This window comes from Rhinolophus ferrumequinum, chromosome 24 (assembly GCF_004115265.2).
Source record: "Rhinolophus ferrumequinum isolate MPI-CBG mRhiFer1 chromosome 24, mRhiFer1_v1.p, whole genome shotgun sequence".
In the NCBI taxonomy this organism is placed as follows: domain Eukaryota; kingdom Metazoa; phylum Chordata; class Mammalia; order Chiroptera; family Rhinolophidae; genus Rhinolophus; species Rhinolophus ferrumequinum.
In genome coordinates this window covers 14,157,466-14,164,947 of record NC_046307.1, presented here as the reverse complement: position 1 = coordinate 14,164,947, position 7,482 = coordinate 14,157,466, and positions in this window count along the sequence as shown.

The following is a 7,482-nucleotide window of genomic DNA, read 5'->3' as shown; positions in this document are numbered from 1 at the left end:
AGTGACTTCACTTCCGCCGTCGGCCCCGCCCCCTCGTTCAGACGCGCTGCTGTCCGAGGCCACTAGAGAGCGCGCGACCTCAAAGTGCTCGTCTGCCAGGTGGCACAAGTGTGCATGCGTAACGGCCCTTTCAGTGTACCCTAGCGGCCGCGGGTTATACTGGGAATCCTGTCGCATTCTCTCTGGGAGACCAGAGTGGGGCTGGGCCAGTGTCCCTACACCCGCTCATCTTTCAAGAATGATGGGAAGCTGTGCACCAAAGAAGTCCCTGACAAGATACACGGACTCGGACCCATAGACAGCAATGGTTGTCAAATACACCGACACCAAATAGGAACATCTAGATAAGGACAGCGCACTCAAACACCCAGACAGACACACCAAATGTGACACACGGTGGTACATTAACAGTGACACGCACCGAATCACATCCAGAGATCGGGACACAGAAACAACCAATACAAATTCACAGAGACATACTAACCGATCTACAAGCACTTGCAGTCAAGAAACGTGCAGGCATTCACACTTTTTGAAGCTAGACCTTTACACAGACGCAAATTATGAATATATGGATCCCAGGTAGACTGTGGAACATGCTTGGGGGCTAAGAAAGAAAATACCCTGGTGAGACTTCAGGGTCCAAGAATTACCTAGTCCGTGATCCTGGATGCAGATCGCCATACGTTACTCAATCCATGCTTCTTTGCTATCATTATTGGCAAGCATATATATATAAATTTTAGATACTACTCAAGGTACAGTGTATATATATATATATATATATATATAGTATGTGTAAAAGATACTGGGTGTTTGAATACATGTACATTGTATTTGAAAGGACACACAAAAACTAATGTCTTCCCTTTGAGGAAGAAAAATGAGGGACTTTTACCATTTTACTTCTTTAAATTTGAATTAAAAAAAAACTTTTATTTAAGCGTGTTTTTCCAGGACCCATCAGCTCCAAGTTAAGTAGTTGTGGAGGGCATAGCTCACAGTGGCCCATGCGGAGATTGAACCAGCAACCTGTTGTTAAGAGCACCATGCTCTAACCACCTGAGCTAACTTGCCGCCCCTAAAATTTGAATTTTTAAAAAAAACAAATTTTGGGGCGGCTGGATGGCTTTTGGTTAGAGCAGGAGCTCTGAACAATAGGGTTGCAGGTTTGATTCCCACATGGGCCAGAGAGCTGCACCCTCCACAACTAGATTGAAGACAACGAGTTGCCTCAGCTTCCAGCGGGGCAGCCAGATGGCTCAGTTGGTTGGAGCAGGAACTCTCAACAAGGTTGCTGGTTCAATTTCCGCATGGGATGGTGAGCTGTGCCCTCTGCAACTAAAGATTGAAATGGCAATTGGACTTCGAGCTGAGCTGCTCCCTCCACAACTAGATTGGAGGACTTGGAGCTGATGGGCCCTGGAGAAACACATAGTTCGCCAATTAAAAAATAAATTAATAAAAAATAAAATAAGGCCGGGCCGGTGACTCAGGTGGTTGGAGCGCTGTGCTTCTAAGGTCGCAGTTGCTCACTCAATTCCCACATGGGCCAGTGAGCTGCGCCCTCTACAGCTAAGATTGTGAACAACGGCTCTCCCCGGAGCTGGGCTGCTGTGTGTTGCCACGGGCTGCTGTGTGTTGCCACCGGCTGCTGTGAGCTACTGTGTGCCACCCTGAGCAGCCAGCCGGCAGCCAGCGTGAGTGGCCAGCAGCCAGCATGAGCTGCTGTGTGCTGTCATGGGCTGCTGTGTGCTACTGTGTGCTGCCATGAGTGGACGGTGGCCATCGTGAGTGGCTGGCAACCAGGGTGAGCAGCCGTGAACGGCCAGCAGCCAGCGTGACCAGCAGCCAGCATGAGTGGCCAGCAGCCAGCATGAGCTGCTGTGTGCTGTCATGGGCTGCTGTGTGCTATCGTGTGCTGCCATGAGTAGCCGGTGGCCAGCATGAGTGGCTGGCAGCCATCGGGAGCTGCTGTGTGCTGCCATGAGTAGCCGGTGGCCAGCATGAGTGGCTGGCAGCCATCGGGAGCTGCTGTGTGCTGCCATGAGTGGTCGGCAGCCAGGGTGAGCAGCTGGCAGCTGGTGAAAGCTGCCGTGAGCTGCTGTGAGCGACCGACCATCGACTGGTGACCCACTGCCTCAGCGGGGGTTGGGGGGGGTGAGCGCAAGACTCAAAATACCATCATGGGCCAGAGAGCTGTCCTACACAACTAGACTAAGAAACAACAGCTTGAACCGGAGTGGGGGAGGGGGAGGCGAAAAAAGGGGAGGGAAATAACCCCCAAAAAGCCTCCCACCAAATTTGACATTTACAAAGAGGGAAAAAAAAGCAAAGAAAAAGAAAAAAGTTTTCTCCATGGAAAGGCTTGAATCTAAGGGCTAATCCCCTTTAGGGCCATTTCATTCATTGAAAGTCTGCTTTGGTTCAGTCCAAAGCCTCAAAGAACATAGTTGTATTGCCATAGCCCCTCGGTCTACTTCAGCCACGTTCGCAGATCTGTACCCTAAACTGGGAGGGTCTGGCTTTGCTGCCTGCTGAAAAAATAGCTCTGGGAGGAAGGAGATGGTGCTGTTTTACAGGTCTGTGGAGTTTATGATTCATCCGAGGAACCTGGAGGATGTTATCAAACGTGAGGCTGGAAGATGCATGAAAAGGAGGGAGAACAAAATAAAAACTGGAGTTTTAAATAATCTGTACTTGACCCAGACGCTCTTAGAAGCTAATCATGATTAATTGAACTTGTTACTTACTAACACAAACCACTTGGTTATATTGGTTAATATTGGACAATCTTTGATTATCAATCTTAATCTGAATCATTTGATGGATTTTTTCTCCTCTCACAAAGGGGTTATCTCAGATCCCAGCTCACGGTGAGTTCGCCATTATGGATGAGGTTTAATGCGCTCAGAGTACTTTTTTAGTATCCCCTGGATATCCTTCTAAGGACCCCCTCTGCTCACTTGCAAAATGGGGTTCATGATATACCTGAATGATGGTGGTGATGGTCTGTAAATGGAAAACGCTGTCAGAAGTGCAAAGGCTAAAAAGTTTGCGAATAAGGACACTGCAGTGAGCCGTTTATGATACTGCAGAAATTCGTATTTGGTTCAGGTACTTAATAACCCTAACTTGAGATGGAGGTTGAAGTAGGAATCAGAAGAGTATGGTAATGAAGGCACAGGATGGCTGTGAATAGGCTCCCACTATAAACTACCACCTTCCTGCAGATCTGAATTTTTATAACGTGTTGATTCAAACACTCCATGTATAGGTCTGCCCAGACATTGGACGTATGTAGACGTAAAGATATCCACGGCTATGCTATATGCAATCAAAAGCCTATCAATAGGATATTGGTTAAATGAATCATTATTAAAAGGTTGTATATTCATTGATGTGGAATAAACCGTATTTTTTTTAAAGGGTTGTAAAACAGCACATATAATCTAACATTACGAGTATGTAAACATAGGCACATGTAGGTAAAAATGCAAGTATCTGAATAGCAGTATCTCTAGGTGGTAAAGTTTTAAAGGATTTACTGCCTTCGGTACACTTTTTTATACTGTCTATGAAAGCTTGAATTGCATTTATGGACGGAAAAAAAAAATCACACTTGAAATGAAGTCTAGTGTTTTTATGGTTTGGTAATGGCCTTGTCCCTATGCTCACTTTTATCATATAGAAGTTGAGCAGTATACACACTCTACCATTAAGGACCTAGCACTGTGATGGTAAGCAATGGTCCCTGCTCTGAATGTTTAGAATTCAGGTGAGGAGACAAAGCATCATTCAACAAATTTCAAACGCCAATGTGCCAGCACTACTCTAGTTACTGAGGATACACAAAGCAGTGTTCCTAGACAAATTGTTTTAAAGAATTTTAAATACCAGCTCACACCTATTAGGTTGGCTACTATCAAACAAAAAAAACATGTTGGTGAGGATGAGATTGGAACCCTGGTACAGAAGGTAAAATGGTACAGCTGTTATGCACAGTATGGGGCTCCTAAAAAAATTAAAAATATAATTACTGTATGATTCAACAATTCTACTTCTGGGTATGTATCCAAAACAACTGGAAGTAGGGTCTCAAAGATGTGTTTTGTGCACCCATGTTCATAGCAGCATTACTGACAATACTTAAAACATGGAAGCAAACCAAGTATCCACCAATGGATGCATGGACAAGCAAAATGTTGTAATATATTAATACATAACAATGAAGTACGGTGTTTCCCCTTAAGTAAGACCTAGATGGACAAGCAGCTCTAATGCGTCTTTTGGAGCAAAAATTAATATAAGGTCTTAGAGCTGATGGTCCAGCTAGGTCTTATTTTCGGAGAAACACGGTATTATTCAGCCTATTTTAAGGAGGGAATTCTGCGACATGCTACATCACAGATGAAATGAGTACATTAAGTGAAATAAGCAAGTTATAAAAGACAAATACTGTAGATTCCAATTATATGAGGTAGTCAAAAACCATAGACAAAAAAAATCATAAAGACAATTTGTAATGATGGTTGTGAGGGGCTGGAAGAAAATGGGGTTACTGTTAATGGGTATAGTTTGTTTTACAAGATGAACTTATGGGGATGGGTGATGGTTGCACGTGATCGCATTACCACTAAAATGTACATTAAAAATTAGGTGTCATTAGTTTCACCATGTTACACCAATAATCATTTAAACTGCAAGGCCTTTCCACAGACTCTCATGACACTAAATTAGAATGTACACAAAGAACATTCTTTTCCACGGGCTCCAGCTTCTATGAGAAAACAAAATGGCACCCAAGTTCATAAAAAAATTAGACACCCTGCTACTGGGGTGGACATGTTTATTAACTTTTGTCTACTACACCCAATAAATTACCTTCTTTCCTTTTCACATTTCCTATTGTACATCTGGGATTTACAGAGCTCTTAAATTGTGTGGAAATTATAAAACTTTCTAAGGCTAGAACTGTAATTTCAAGCAAAGTCCAGGGCAATAAAAAATTAAGATAAATCCTTTAACATACTGTCTTCTAAAAATTAATCATATAGTACCTTCTCACCCAGAATTTTTCAACTTAATTTTAATTTGATCTTTTTATATCTTCATTTACCTAGTGAGTAGCACTTTGAGCTGTCGTTATTATCAACTATAAAGTTTATTGATCAGCAAGTTAGATAGATGTACTTGAGCAATGAGAAGTAGTTATTTTCATTTTGCTCATTTTAAACTTCAAAAAACTAGTCATTATCAAACCTTTTAATTAGTTCCTATGTTGAGATTAACAATGGTACACAGTAAAAAATAAACAGGGAAAAAACCTCTGGCCAGGCAAAGTAGTGAATTCTAAAGACTTCATGTTACTGTCCCACTAACCTTCCTTGAAATGTCTGATTGCAGTAGGTCCCCAGAAAATTACAAGACTGTTAAATGTTCTGAGCAAAAAATAAAAGATAAACTTGGGAAAACAGCATCTAGGGTTCTGAAATAGGGTGCCTCACTTTTTTTAAAAAAATTATTTGCACAGGCCTGCAAATGGTGATTATTTTCCAGTATTACCCTTAGTTTTAGGTTTGGAACAGTAGCAAAACCAGTATTTCAAGCAATAGTTACCTAAACCAGGCATTTGATTACAATTGCCTAGCAAAAACACTTCTTCAGCTGTAGGTAAATCTTCCTCAAAGTATGGTCTCTAGCCTTGACATCACAAACACCAATGACTTGTTACAAATACACAGACCCACCTGAAACTTCGCACATCAGAAATTCTAGGAGCAGGGCCCAGCAATGTTCCAATTAAGTCTTCAGGTAATTTTGAGGCATGCCAACACTTGTCTAAAAGTATCTTGGCCAGACTCCTGACTTTCGTAAGACTTGCTTGCATCAGAGTGAAGGGGCACTTCAACCTCAGTTCAACATAATAGTTAAGGATCCTTGCCAGGGACTAAAATCTCAAACTCATTACCACTCAACATTTGAACTTTCAAGCTATAAGCCATATTCTATGGAGACCAATAGAGGAGTACAGAGAGCTGCTCCAAGCACTACTGCAAATTACCTTCAATAGCCTAGAGATTCTACCAGTTTTGTTACTAATCTGACTTTTAAAAATGTTCTGTAGTGTTCCTGCAGATTTCTCCTACACACCACGAGCCTCTCATTATTATTTTCCCTCACGGTAATGTTGCGTTTTACTGTTCAAAGATACCAAAAATTCATTATGAACAAAGCCAGGCAAAAAATAAGTTCTCTTAATACCTGCCATAATACTTAATACTGTATATTTCCTTTTGTCCCCATTGCCTTAACAAAGGGGGGTGAGAGCTCTTCCTCTTAGAAGGAATTCATAGATAATTTATAAAGTTCCTTAGATCATATCACTTAAAATCTTTAGAGGAGACAATGGTATACTCTATGGCTAGTAATTTACCTACCTCATTAATAAAATTTATTTTAAACGAAATTATATTTAGGATAGTCAATACTACAGCTCAACCAGTGTCATGTTCTTATCCTAAATTTACCAGCAATGGTTTTAAAAATATTGCAAAACAAACGCAAGGTGTTTTTAAGTTTCCCTCTCACAGGATTAACTAAGATTAAAGGCTAAAATGGAGGCAGGAAAAATGTTCCTAAACTTTACAGCAAGTTTTAAGTAGAAATATTCTTACTTAATAAAGGTTTGTCATAATCTGGGAAATAGCTGTTACAGGTTTATTTATCACTAGTTTGAGAATTTCTGCTTTTTAAATTAAGCTGTTAAACATTCTTTTCCACAACTTGGTACATCCAACAAAGTAGGACTTGTGGGAAAAAGCTATCACTGACAGGATAGGACATTAGGATATGACAATTAGGAATTCCACTGTACACGTAATGCATTGTGTAGTTGCTGTTAGTTAAAAGTGGGAATTAAACAAAAGTGGGTAATTAGTAAAGACCAAAATTAAACTGCAGAAGTAAACCGGGAAGGATTTTTTGTTCATGTTACATTAAAAAATGCTACCTGACCTTCAGAGGTAGACCATAAAATTTTATCCAACTATTTGATATATATACTTTAATACACTTGGACCTAAGAGTTTCGAAAAGAATTCCTGTAAGTTTACTTATTTTTTAAATTAAAAAAAAATTGATAACATTTTTTTTAAAGAATCCCAACATATTTCGAAAGGCTGCTAGAATTCTTGCTATTCCGTGTTATTTTTAATTCTACTGTTAAACTACGTAGATATGCCTAAATATTAGCATTTGCTATTTCTTTGCCCTTAGCATTTTAAACTCCCAAGATTTTGAAAAATAATGCAGACATTTTTTTGTTATGTAACAGGAACAAAAAAATCCACCAGCACCCAAAACTTTAAAACTCAAATCTTTAGTAGCAATCTTTAGAACACTCTAGATTAAAAATGTAAAAATTGGTTAAAGCATGCAAAAAAGTGTAATAGTGAATAAAAACCACAACTGACAAATATA